Genomic DNA, 15,424 nt, shown 5'->3' with positions numbered 1-15,424 from the left:
CATTTAAAATAAATTTCAAGTAATTTTTTTGTCACTCACATGCACATTCGATTTAAAATAGGTCCAAAGATGAATATAAAACTCCATGGAGACAGATTTACATTTGAAATGATATTTTTCTACTTTGAGACCTATAAGGTATTTTGGATCATGGACCAATATTACTATACAAGCAAAAAATATTACTACAACAATTTGTATTCTATTACATAGAACAATATATCTATTTCCATTTTACTCCCATAGCTAGATTAATAGAGAGAAGACTTGAGAAAAATATATCGTATGTCCATGTGTGTGCACATATGTGTATGTGTATATATGTTTTTACTAAAGAGGGGACATTTATCATATATTGAAAAGGAGAGGTTAATGCAACACCTACAAGAATTTACTACTATTGTTCATGGTATTAATCATAACAAAAAGAACCACATTTTTTTTTCTTTCAATCAAGACAATTTTTTTTACAAGGGTTAAATATATAGAGAGTCATTTTAGACTAACTATGACAATAGATTTTTTAAACTTGAAATTAGTCATTTTACAAGGGCCCATTAAGGTTAAATTTTCTCAATATGGCAAGCTATCCATCCCAAAGCATATAGGAATGGAAGAGGTTTCTGTAATACTTGAAATGATCCAATATCTCTTTCCAAACCTAAAAAAAAATGCAACTCTTCCAATAGCCAATGGGAAGCTTATTTCCCTACCATTGGATTGCTTGAAAGCCAACCTTGATATGGGAGATCTAGCCAATAAATTTGGGATAGAATTTATTCCACTAATAAAATAACATAGATCATTGTTTTATTTAACATAACTCCTCACTATTGATAATCTACAGATGATGCGATTCCAAATGGTGAATAAATGTGTTCTTTGTGAAGAAACTAAGGAGAGCATCGACCATCTTTTATTCCATTGTATGTATTATTGACTGGTTAGATGTGGCACAGATGCCTTAAGATGGTCTCTAATACCTAAACTCTTCCTATAATACATCCTCCCATCTAGGAACTCTAGTGGTAAGACTTTCTCCATACAAGATAAAGCTATGGAAAGAATGCAATAGTAGTATTTATCAGGGATTGAAAGACACATTGGCTAGTTCTAACCAATGCCATTGTTAATCAGGCTAAGGTGAATATGAAAGACTTCAATAAGAAAAAACAATTGAACATGCCCCCCTTTCCTCTTGACTTGTGTGTTGCCAAAAATTAGAATTTGGAGGATGTCATGTCTAATTTTATTTACCCTCTTGTTGGGTTTAGAAATAGCATTAAATGGTCCCACCCCTAATTTTGGTTGGTTGAAATTAAATTTCGATAGGTCCTCTAAAGGAAACTTAAGTTGGGTAGGAGGGGGTGGTATCATTAGAGACTTGGGAGGAAAAGTGGTGGTGGACTATGTGGCCAATCTAGGCATCTGAAACTCCAACATGGTTTAGGTGATGGTAGTATTTCATTGCATTTTTATTGCTATAAATAAAGAAAAAAATTAATCTTTGAAGATGACACCAAGAATGTTATTTTGATGTTACAAGTCTTAGGAAAACCAAGCTGGTAGGTGGTGGACATCATTTCAAGCTTCCAAGATGTCACAAACTACATTGGATCACATGAGATATCACAAGTTCCTCAGGGAATGTAATAGAACTACGAACATGTTAGGCAAATTGGATCCTTTCTCTGAGGGTGATTAAAATATGGAGGGATCAAGAAAAATTGTTTTCAGATCATGTTCATGCCATGATTGATGAAGATATTAAAATCAAATTCTAAATATTTGAAAATGACCTCATTGCTTTTTATCTTGTCCATGGTGTACATCAATAATTTGATGAAGTGGAGTTGCCTTTTTAAAAGTTGAGAAAATGACATTTCTAAAACTACCCTCTACTATGCTATTCTTAAACCTAGTTTGCATACAACCCTATTTTGTCATCTAGTTGTGGGTTTTTATCAATGATCATGGGAGGTGATTTAATTCAAACAAAGCCTAATAGTTGTGATAAATTCAAAATAAATGGGGCTCTCTAAGAGAAAGTGGTTGAGGGTAATCTAGTAAACTATGTGGAAGGCATGAAGAGCTTTGACCATCATTATCAAAATAATTTGTATAGTCGTAGGAGGAAGGAGATGTCCAGGTAGGGAAGGTGACATTCACAATGTCAATGGAAACTATTGTGGTTTCCACTGGGTTGGTTGTGGAGGGCACATCTTTCCCAAAAAAGCCTAATTGCAACTATATGGAGGACTTCGAAAGATTTATGGGCTTAGGTGAGAATGTAGCCTATCTCCAAAGTGGGTTCTATTTATGGTAAAAATGGAAACAACAATATTGAAAGACTAAATGAATTCAACCACAAAACCCTAGCCTAACAACAACAAAGATCCACCATAACATATGAAGATTACCTAAGACAATGCAAATCAAATAAAATCACAAAGATTATACCATCACATGTCTAATAGGGTTTGGATCTCCATTATTCCTATCTCCATTGATCTTTCTTGATATATTTTCTCTCAGAATTTATATGGGCACAAGAGCTCAACAAAGAACGGAAATGTGGTTGCAAGTAGGCTTGATCGGATATGAAAGTTTGAATGCTAGAATGCTTGAAAGATTCTGAGGGGCTTGATAATGAAGGAAGCATCTCCTTATATAGAAGATACTATAAGAAATGGGGGGATAAGATTAAGAGGTGTAAAAGATAGATGGTCGGCTAGGATTAGAGGGTAGGTAGAGGAAATAAGAAAATTTTGAGAAGGTAGGTGGTGTAGGAATTAAGAGATGAATGACATGTGCCATGGGTAGAAAAGGCTAATGAATTAATTAAATAAATAAAGATTTATTTAATTAATAGAAGAAGTGGGATCAATTAAATAAATAAAATATTTATTTAGTTTAGGAAAGGACAATTTAAATAAATAAAAGTATTTATTCAAATGAGAAATAAGGCTAGAAGAGGATAAATGAATTAATTAAATAAATAAATTTATTTATTTAATTAGATAGGACAATTTTAGGTGTCTACATTTTTTCCCTCTTTGAGACAATGTGGCTTGTCGCGTTGTTTCAAAGAAGATAAAATGAACTGATAAAAAGTTGCCCCAAGATGGGAATGATATGGCCCCTCGAGAGATTGGATGAAAAATGTCTGAAAAGATCACAAACAATCTCTTGATAAGAAAGAAAGACTACAATGGATTGACAAGATAGGATAGAGTGACAAAGTGATGGTATAATCCTGGCATGGGTCCTTCCAGGGCTTAGACTTCATCGAGGCCAACTGGCTCTAAGGGAGGGAGTTCATCATAGCCTTAGAGGGATCCCTATGTATCAGTTTTGTAGCATTTTTGTATGATGACACCTTCAGGTGATTGCAGCCATATGTATTTGACATCATTGTATCATGACACTTATGATTTTGAGATATATATATATATGAGATGATTCATCCTTGCGACAACTATATGCATGTGTACCTATGTGATTTTTATGATATGGATGCAAATATGTACATGATGAAATGCAATTTTTTTTGTTCTTTTATATTTTTGATATGTCATGCACGATGCAAATATGAATATATGAAATGAAGGTGAATATGATAATGCAAATAACTATTTACATGATGAAAAATGTAAAATATGCTAACATGTGTTGCGTGCAGGATGTGATGTAATTTTGACATCCATATGTATGTATGAAATGCTAATATGTGGTAATGCAGGTGCAAGCTACATGAAATGCAGATATTTTTGGTATGTCATTATACTCAGTCATGTGATAGTAGGCTACACGGACTCAAGATAGATGATGGAGGTCAATCAAGAAAGGGGGATGGAAGATAGAAGATATGGATGTGAAAGAGCTTCTTGTGCTTTTATCATCATTGAGCTTTATTATGACAAATAGGTTATGACAATCTATGTATATGTTTGACCCAGAAAGTCATAGTACTAGTTTACATGGAGATCAGATAGTTGCAAACAAGGAATGCCCCAGTTCACACTAGACTCATAGTGTTGTCATATCCTTGGACAAGTCATAGAATTACTAAGAGACAATCCACAGACAACAAAGAAAAATAGGTGACAATACCTCATCCTCGCCTTTCTAGTCAAAGACATCCTGGAGATAAAATCTCTAGTCAGAGACATCCTGGAAAAGCTAAAAGACATGTCACCAAAAGATAAAATCAAAAGAAAACCAAGACTCAACACCATCATCCACTGTAGCCCTCAAGTTTAGTGTCTCTTGTCACTTGTATAAGTCTATTTGATTGTGGTCACAATGTTTACTTTCACAAAAGGATAGATAGCACTAAACCATAATGTTGTCTGAGTCTGTTGAAAGATTTGATTTGTTGAAGCCCATTGTTGCTGATGTGTCTCATCTGAAACTAACTAAATCCATGAAACTAATACTTTATTGTAGAGAAGACAGAACTTTATTGTGGATTTGTGATGCAAGTGTTTCTTTATTGTGGATTGTGTGCAAAAAGACTGAAAAAGGTTGGAAGAAATTGTACTCCTCAGAATGTGTGATGCTCTCAGTTCCACACCCATCACTAGACTTAGGATTTTCCTTAGCCATAGATAGGAGCTGATTTATTATAGATGGAAAGGGGTGAAAAGGAAGGTTTATTATGAATGGCTAACCAATCTTAGGTAGATAAATAACAAGCCATGATGAGAATGGGTAAGTTTATTATGGATGGATAGGCTGTGAGTGTGTGCAAAGTGAAAGGATGAGATTGAATCCTAAAAGAGGGAGGAGAAATGTCTCCACACATGGCGCCAATGACCTGATTTTCACCATGGTACTTTCCCAGAGCACCACCAAAGTGGTTTTCACCATTGGACAAATTTATTTGTCTTTAGCTTTTTTGATTTATTTTTATTTTTTATTTTTTTGTTTGTATTTTTAGTATTTTTTATTTATTTATTTTTTAATTAGGATATGCTGAAGAACTATGTATAAAACCTATGAAGGTGCACACTATTGGTAGGATCCTCCAAAGGTTCTCCCTCTAGGTTTGAGAGTTGATATGCACTAGATCCATAGGCTATTGTGATGACGTAAGGAGCAAGCCAATTTGGTTCGAACTTGCCCTTCTTCTCTCTGTCTTGCTGATTTTTAGGATTTTCTTTGAGAACTAAATCATCAACCTAAAATGTGTAAGGCTTTATCTTATGATTGTAACTACGACTCATTTGGTGTTGATAAGCCTTGAGATGATAAAAAGTAGTGTCTTCATTCATCCAATAGTTCTAGTTCTTGTAAGCGAGAGACCCTGTAGTCTTCATCACTAATGATGTTATGCAAAGATACTCATAAAGATGGTATCTTGAACTTGATAGGAAAGATAGCTTCAGTGCCATAGACAAGTGAATAAGGTGTGGCTCCTATAGGTGTGTGAACACTTGTGTGATAAGCCCAAAGTGCGGGATTAAGTTGGATATGCCAATTTCAGCCAGCATCATCGAATGTCTTTTTGAGGATTTTAAGAATAGTTTTATTAGAAGCCTCATCTTGACCATTACCTTGGGGTAATAGGGAGTGAAGAAATGATGAGTAATATGGAAATGATCACAATGTTCATGAACATCTTGCATTTTGAAGGGACGTTCATTGTCGGTGATGATGGAAAGAGGAATACCGTACTGGCAAATGATATAGTTAAGAATGAATGTAGCAATTTGTTTTCTAGTGACTTGTGTAAGAGGCATGAATTCAATCCATTTTGTGAAATACTTTGTGGCAGTGATAATGAATTTATGGCCATTGGAAGAAGGAGGGTGAATCTTGCCTATGAGATCAAGTCCCCACTGACAAAAGGGCCAAACAATCGCAATCGATTGAAGTTCTTGTGCTGGTGCATGAATAAGGTCTCCATGAATTTTAAATTGCTTACATTTTGTGACAAACTGATAAGAATCTTTTTCCATATTGGGCCAGTAATATCCAATCCTGATGAGTTTCTTGCCTAAGGTAGGACCACTAGAATGTGGACCACATATTCCTTCATGAACTTCACGTAACGCAATCTAAGCTTCATCCCTTTCTAAACATCTAAGGAGAGTGCCATCTAGACCTTGACGGTATAGGATATCAGCTAAAATGACATATTGGGAAGATTGGTGAATGAAAGTGTGATGTTGGTTGTTGGATAAGTCAGGAGGAAGGGTGTTGTTACGAAGGTATGTGAAAATGGAACTGTATAACTGGGAATTAGGACCAACGACACATATCATCTCAGTAGGAGTGATCTCATACGAGGGAACCAAAAGGTTATCCACCAAGAACTCATAGCGGGTTTCATTCTATAGTAGATCGATTAGTGAAGCAATAGTAGCCATGACATCTACGGCTCGATTTTGCTCTCTTGGTATCTCCTCAAAGGTTAACTTCATGAAATGTTGCTTGAAGTCATCTACCATTTTCTTGTAAGGCATTAATTTTTCATCCTTTGTTTGGTGGTCATTGGTTGCATGACGGATTACTAGTTGAGAGTCCCCAAAAACTTGAAGTTCCTGGATCTTCCACTGAATTGCAATTTGTAGTCGAGTTGTTAATGCCTCGTATTCTGCTATGTTATTAGTGCAAGGAAATTACAATTGATACGATTTTGGAATGGAATCCCCTTGTGGTGTGATAAAGAGGATGCTAGCTCCTGCACCATGTTGTGTGTATGAGCCGTCAAAGTATAGTTGCCAAGGATTTGTGTGTGTTACCATCAAGATAGATTCATCTAGAAATTCTTAAATTAGAGGAGAATCATCTATCATGGGTGAATCTGCTAACTAATCTGTGATAGCTTGTCCCTTTATTTCTTTTCTATCCACATGATCAATGTTAAATTCACTCAAGAGCATCACCTATTTGGATAGTCTGCCAGTAAGCATTGCCTTATTGAGAAGGTATTTTAATGGATCAATCTTTGCGACCAACTTAGTTTTTTGAGTTAGCATGTAATGTCATAATTTCTATGAAGCAAAAACCATGGTGAGACACACACACTCAATTGGTGTGTAGTTTAGCTCATAACCAACCAAAGTATGAATGATGTAATATACTACCTTTTCTTTGCCTTCAGTTTCTTGTTGCACTAAGAGTGCCCCCAGTTCCATTGATGTAGCTAATATGTAGAGTAACATGGGTTATTTTGGGACCAGTGGCATCGAGACTAGTGGATCCAGAAGATAATCTTTGAGTATCTGAAAAGCCTATTGATAGTTATCATCCCATTTGAATTCAATGTTTTTATGTATCAAGTGCTGAAAACGATGACATTTATCTGCAAGTTGTGCTATGAACCATCGTATGGACTGGAGTCTTCCTTGTAAAGATCGAAGTTGATTGATATTCCCTGGTGGTGGCATTTCTAGGATCACTTTGAATTTCTCCAAATCAGATTCAATTCATCTTTTTGACACAATGAATCCCAAGAGATTCCCAGAGGTTACTCCAAAGACACAGTTCTTGGGGTTTAGCCTTACTTTGTATTTTTCCAACTTATCAAAAATGACTGAAAGGATGTCCAAATGTGTATCTTTGTCTATTGATTTTCCCAAGAGGTCATCAACATAATCTTCTATAGTTATGTGCATGAGATCATGAAAGATAGTAGTCATGGTTCGTTGATATGTAGCACCTGCATTCTTTAGCCTGAAGGGCATGACATTCGAGCAAAAAGTTCCCTAGGGACAAGTAAATGTTGTTTTGTGCTAACCATTGGATGCGATTTTGATTTGATTATAGCCAGAGAATCCATCCATCAAAGATAACATTGCATGAGCTATTGTGAGATCTACAATCAGGTCTATGTTTGGTAATGGAAAGTCATCTTTAGAACAAGCTTTATTGATGTCTCTGAAATCTATACATATTCTGATGTTGTGATCTGTCTTGCTGACTGGTACTAAGTTGTAGATCCATTCAGGATAGTCAATGGGTTATATGAATTTGACATCCAATAATTTTTCAAGCTCTGCCTTGACTAATAATGCCACTTGTGGATGCATCTTTCTTAATTTCCGTTTTACTAGTTTTACCCCTAGTTTAACTATCAAATGATGCATCACTAAATCCAGATCTAGTCCAGGCATATCAATGTATGACCATGCAAAATTGATTTATCACTCTGTGAAGAAACTTATGAACTTCGGCCTTTCTCTCTCTGTCAGAGATTGTGCCAGGAATATATTATGTGGAATTTGGTTTGTACCAATGTTTGTTTTGATGTTCCCCTCTACTAACATAGATCTTCATATGATGCTGGGAGAATGTCAAGCCTTCCATCTTTGGGTGCCTCAGAGAGGTTTTCACCCTCAGATACGTCCTTTCTTTTTACTTTTTTGGGGTCAGACAATGCCACAATGTGGTTTTCACTGTAAAACCCTTGATTTGTTTTTATTTTTACATTTTTGCGACTAGAAGGCCCAACACCCTCACCAAAATATGCTACACTATTGAGTTCTATAGTGTATCCCACCTTATGGTCCCCAAGCGGAAGATAATTTGGTATGCCAAAATAGTCGATAAAGGCTTCATTATTTTGGAATGTATCGAATTGTACAGGTCCTTCATGGTCCCAATCAATAAGTTGGTGGTGAACAAGGGAAAGGCCTTCAATGTTTTTGAAGTCAGCGGGTGTTAGGGTGCAAATACAATTATATTCAGGAATTTCAAGGTAGTTGTCTAGGTCATCGTTGGCACTCTCCTCATTTATCTCAATTGTGAACGAGTCCAAATTGTCATTACTAAAAGCACATTCTAGAATGGGTGTCCTCATTCTTCATGATTTCGACCTAGAACCTAAAGACAAAGACCTTGTGGGATCCTCAAGAGTTGTTTCTTAACCAACTTTGAGTTTTTTATGAAATTCCTCTTCTTATGTGGGTTCATCTGGTTCTCAAAAAGTCTAAGTGAGTTCATAGTTAGTGGAGGGTTTTTTTGAACCCTATTCCCATCCATTAGAGTTAGTGGAATAGCGGCTCTCTTGTTGATCATTAGAAATCTTGATTTGTAATGCTTCTTTTGATTTGTGAGTGTTTACCCTAGAAGAGATGAAACCAAACCCTTTTGTGTGCTGATTTTTAAATGTCAATTCTGGTTGTAAAGGTTGAGTGATACCTTCTTTACTTAAGCCCAGAGGAATTTTACCATCATATCCAAAATTTTGCAGGATCTTAAATCCTTTGCCATATTTTTCACATGGTATCTTGATGTGATCTTGTGTATCATCTTTAGGGTCTTTGTAAAGAATTTTGTATAAGTCTTCTTCTTCCATCTCACCCCACTTTTTGAATATAGTAGGATCCCATTTTGGTGTAATGATAGATACTCATTTAGAAGGATGTGGTCATCCATATTCTTTTGGTGAACTCAAAACTTGCTGCAAGTACATGGTTTGATTCAAAGTGTATTCACCCATGCATTTGTCCTGATATTTCCTGTTAAGCTCACCTTGCTTTGATGTTGAAGGTTTTAATGATTCAGTGTCAATATATGTAGAAGATGAGATAGATTCTCTATTAATTGGAATTATTGTCTCTTCTTTTGGCCTCAAGTTATTGCAGTATATAAATGGATTAGGATCACCATTAACTGTTACTTCAACTCCATTGCGAGGAAACTTAATGCATTGATGGTATGTAGATGGAACTACTCTCATCTCATGAATCCATGGACGTCCTAGCAATATGTTGTATGTGAGATCCGGGTCTAGGACTTGACAAACCACATCCTTCATAATTGGCCCAACTCTGAGAGGCAAGGTGACTGTGCCTTTGAATGAATGCTCTTCATCATCATATTCCTTTATGGTAATTTTGTTTGTATCATTCACATCTTTATCTGAATATCCTAATTGTATTATTGTGTTCAAAGTACATATATTGAGACCAGCTCCTCCATCTATCAGGACTCAATTTATTCGATGTTTGTGTAGGAAGGCTTCAATGTGCAAAGGTGCATTATGTGGTTGGCTCACAGAGGCATCATCAGCTTCTATGAATGTAAGAGAATGTGGAACGGAAAGGTATCCCACCATGGCTTGAAACTGGTCCATGTTCAAATTAGTGGGGATTGTATTATCTCTCAAAGTTTTGTCAAGAATGGCCTTATGTGCAAGGGATATGCATAAAATCTCAAGAATGGAGATAAGGGTGAGCGTCCTCCCTAACTATTCTACTAGATCATACTCAGGTTTGGTTGATGAGGAAGTGGTGTTTTTAGCTGGAGCACCTTGCAAAGTGACCTTTCCTCGATGAGTTGTGACATTACATTTAGAGGTAGATTCAAAAGAAGGTCTAATACCTTTTAGGACAAGTCTAGGTCTTTGGGTAGAATTTTCAGGCTTTTTGTCCTTGATGATAATGGTAGAGACATAATTATCTATCTAAATGTGATTAAGAGTTGAATCATAGTTATAGGATGCTTTGGTATAGTTGGTCTGCTCATTTGTGGCTTTGGATTTTCCCTTGTCATGTTTAGGGAATGGTTCCTTAAACATCTCATGTTCTTGATTGGATGAATGTCCTTCGATCTCAATGTCACCTCTATCAATAAGACCTTATATGATGTTCTTCAGTTGATGACAATTTCCCATTTTATGTCCTTTTCTCTTGTGAAATTCATAGTACTCATCATAATTCAACCAATTTGGTTTGACCTTTGGTTCATATGGAGGATTGTGAGGAATTGTTATGATCTTGTTTGCCACTAGCTTCTTGAAAGCTGATTCAAGTGGTTCTCCCAATGGGGTGTATTTCCTTCATGGTTTGGAAGTTGTTTGAGTATTCACTTGGTTGTTTGTAGAACTTGATCTGGAAAGAATGATTTTTGGTCACACTGTATTAGCATCAACAACACCATCATTGATTGTGTTCTTGTTTTTGTTCCAAAATCTTGGCTTGTCTTTTCCTTTAAAGTCCTCTTTGTTTTCTTTGAACATCTTAATTACTCCTTGTTCAATTAGGACCTTCTGTGTTTGCTAAACCTTTTTCAATGACATCCTTGAAAGTGAACAAGCAAGCTTTCCTTAGATCATAACCAATGTCTTTGTTGACATTCTTGGTGAACATCTCTACCATTTATTTTTGTGGAATTTTACAAGAGCATATGTTGGCTAGATTTCTCCATCTTTGTAAAAATGATGAAAAAGATTCTCCATCATTTTGCTTGGTGTTGCATAGAGTGGTGACTGATATATTTGTCTCTATGTTGTATGAGAAATGTTGGATAAAATCCTCTGCTAGATCACCCCATGACTTGATTCCAGGTGGAAGTTGACAGAACCATTCCATAGCTTGATTACCTAAGCTTTATGGGAATAATCTCATCAAATATGTCTCTTCTACTACTACCTCAATGCAAGCAATGAAGAATTGTCTTATATGTGACTTAGGGTCTCCTTTGCCTCTATACTTATCAAAATTTGGTGTCACAAAGTGTGTAGGAAAATGAGGCATTGGCATGTTTTTGTCAAATGGATAGGGACATATATCTCTCATTGTGTAAGCTGGCTTTGGTGTATTTATGTCCTCCATTTTCTTTTGTAAGTCCTTAATTTGCTGTTCCAAATTGTTCTTAGGTGGAGACCAACTTCTTGGACCATATCCCATGCCTGAGCCACCAGGTGGAGGAGGAGCATGTTGCATATATGGATGATATTCATCATACACATGTTCATATGGAGGAGGTCTATAATGATGTTGTGTATAGGAACCACCTGGTATAGAGTCATAATGAGGAATGAAATATCTTCTTTGTCCATGTATATCATATTCTACAGGCATGTCATGAGTTTTTTCTAGTGTGTTGCCTCCAAATTTGACACGAGGTTTCCTTGTGTCCAAATTTTGAACATGCCTTTGGATATCCAATTTCTTTTGAGGTTGGTCCTTAGCATTGGTATGTGATTGAGTATATTTTTCTGCATAAGACTTGCATAAAGGTCTGCGTAGATGAGTATCATAGGCTTGACCATATGTATTTGGGACCTCAAGTTTTTGAAACAAAGATGATGGTGATTCAGGCACAAAATGTGGTCCTCTATTACCTCCACTATTAGGCCTCCTTTGATCCATGTTGAGTTGAGGTTCTTGCAAAGGTCATTGTTCTATTATTTGAGACATGTCAAAATCATGAGGAATATTTGCTCCACATTGTGCCATTACTTGTAGAAAATATTGTCTATCTCTCCTCATTATTTCCTCAACCAATCGATTAAAATGGGGATCCATGATGGAGTCCTCTACTTCTGCCGAATGTACTGAAAAGTTGTCTATATTTTCATTGTGCATATCATTGTTGTTTGTATTATCCATGTGCTCAACATTTTGAATTTTTCTATAAGGGTCCATGTTAGGTAATGCGGTATGATCCGAATTAAAAAATACATCATTGTCATACTCATAGGCACTCATGTTTGCAGACTCTTAAGCCTCTTTAGCTTCTCTCCTAGATTTTTTGGAAGAGGTTTCAACCATGAAGTAGGTCTTGACCAAGATGTGTGAGACTAGATGAAAATGAAAAGATTATGGAAGACCAAGAGTTTGGATGGAATGTAAATGAATCTGAGGTGTACTTGCAATCTCCAAAGTGTAAGACCAAGTATGTATGTAGTAGAGTAGGTGTGGCTTCCAAAGAGATGATAGTTTCTCTTGATGAGGTAAGTTTACCTTGACTCTAAGTAAGACCAAATGAGACCCAAAGGTGATAGACCTTGATGAGGGACCACTTAGCAAAATGTTGTTGTATGTATTGTGTTGACAAAGTAAGATGAGGATAAGCAAGTGTCCTTTTGACTCAAGATTAGACAAATATGAATGTAATGCAAGGTGTAAAGCAATGATGAACTTTGTGAGACCCAAAATAGGCTGAATTCTAGATAAAAACCTGAAGAGATAACCTAGGAAGCTCAATAAGTCTAAAATTGACTACTCTTGTTTTTCTTGGATTGCAAGTTTTTCCAAATCTGAACACAGATGTGCCTATATACTTCATATATGCAATTAAATGACATAGATGCTATTGAAAACTGCACAGATCTGTTTCTGGGATTTTGCAAATGTAATGTTGTTCGTAATAACACAGATGCGGCTAAATGACATAGATGTTGTTGAAAACTGTATAGACGCGTTTCCAAAAACTGAGTGCAATTTTTTCAATTTTGTAAAGTTGTTGTTGTGACCAAATCTAAATTTTTAACTATTTTTCATGACAAGAGGACACTACGTTGATTCAAGGACTCAATGTTTGCAAGTGTTTAGACTCAAAATGACTCGAAAGAAAGTGTGTTGTTTTATTTAAAATTGTTTTGCATACACTTGAAGACACAAAAAACACAATGTTTTGACATTTGATCTTGAATGTTTGAATGTTTAAAAGAAGACAAGCACAATTCTTATGGTTGGCCAGGACAATAGTTGTTGATCCCACATGGGGTTTCCCCCAAGGCTACACTATTTAGAGCGAATAATTAGATGTTTGACCCCATTGGCTCCAACCTCAACGCTCACTTCTCTGGAGCAGCCAAGCATCAGTCCACATGAAAACTCCCTGTGGTGAACTTTGTATCTCTACTAAGAACCTTATGTGTGTGGGCTACTCCTGAGGTTTGACTTCCTGCCCCAACAACTAGAAGGATTTTGGCTTTCTAAAATAAAAAAGTGTTAGTAAGGGCATCCGCTCATGTGGCCATACATGCGACACTTTCATCTCTGTAAATACAAAAGGCTCCCAGCCAGTAGGGGTTACACCCTACAACTGATAAAATAAATTTGATCAAACGGGTTTATGGGGAGACATAGTCTCGGTATGAACTAATTAACACACGTTACCCATGGCTTTCACAATGGATATAGTTATTTATGGTGGTTTTGCAACAAATATTTGTTAGTAGTTTTGCAATAATACCCCTCCTGCAAGAACACAAGTTAGGTAAATTTTAGATCCAAAAGACTATCAAAAATGGGCCTTCAACAAGATGTGTTGATTCAAGGACAAGATGCACCAATTTGTTAGCTAGATCATAAGATGTTAGCCTGAATAAACCAGATTTGAAATCCAAATGATGCAAGACATGTTTTGTCAACATATGGAGATGACAAAGAATAACTCTGCTGCTTTCCAAGCCATAAAAGAAGAAATTGAGAGGAGGTGACATTTGGAGTCCTCAGCTACCATTGGGCTAGATATGTTTCTTTCAAAGGTGAAGGAAACCCTAGATTCCTTAGCTTTCTCCTCTAGGAAAGGATCTAACAAAAAGCTATCCTTTCCAAAAAAAGCTAAAGATATGAGCTAGGATGGGAAGTTGGTGATATCCTGCACTAGGTAGGCCATTAGTTTGTGCCTTCAAAGGAGGTGTGTTTTGTTCGATTTTTTTGTCTGTTGGTTATGCTTGTCTATAGTTTGGGTTTTTATTGTAGTGTTGGATACATATTGGATTTTGTTCCTTTTTGACAATAGGCATTCTAGTCTTGGGCCCTCACTCCTCCTGAGCCCTTGGTTTTTGTCGCTTGCCCTCTCCCAGTTTAAACTATTTAGAACATAACTCCTCACTTTACAACACCCATAAAGCTAGAGAGAAGACAATATATAAATATTCATCAAGATTCTATTCAATTAGAGATGGGAAGGAAACCTAACCTTCCCATCATAGAAAAAAAATACATTACTCCAACACAAAAATATAAGGCACTCAAAAACACATTTAGATTTTAAAAACACATGTTACATTCATCTATTTATATATTTAACATCTACATTAAGAGTATAGAGATCAACATCAACATATCCCAAGAAATTTTAGAGAGGATTTTAATAATAAACAAATACCAACTTTTGTTGGGGTTTTGGCATATCCAAAGCAAATACGAATTAACAATTATATGCAAAATTGAATACACAAAAGATGAAGAATCAACACAAATAACATATAGATTTAATGTGGTTCACCCAAGATGGGCTACATTCACAAAACACAACTGTCCAATCTTTTCTTATTATTCAATAAAATAGTACAACACTATTACAATGCCCTTTTTATTCCACCAGCTTATAACATGCATTTTTTTAGGGCAACTTACAAATTCAACCTTTTTAAGGGCCTTTTCAAATGTCAATTTTTCAACAAAAAAATGCCAAAAAGAGAATTTTCTCAGGGGTTGTGCCCACAAACCATTGCTCTCAAGGCTGCCACCCCCGAATCCCCTCTTGGGGCTAACCCTAGCCCTAAACCTTGGCAAGGATACATTATGAGTGTATAGTACTTGCATGATCAGTCACCACATACCAATAATTTCCTCCCAAAAAATCCTCTTTAAGCTTAGCTCTTCCATTACTCCCCCATATTATAAGAAACTCCTATTCCTTTCCCAAAGGATGCAAGTAAAATAAATTA

The sequence above is a fragment of the Cryptomeria japonica genome, chromosome 10 (assembly GCF_030272615.1).
Source record: "Cryptomeria japonica chromosome 10, Sugi_1.0, whole genome shotgun sequence".
NCBI lineage: Eukaryota > Viridiplantae > Streptophyta > Pinopsida > Cupressales > Cupressaceae > Cryptomeria > Cryptomeria japonica.
Note: the sequence above shows the minus strand (reverse complement) of the source record.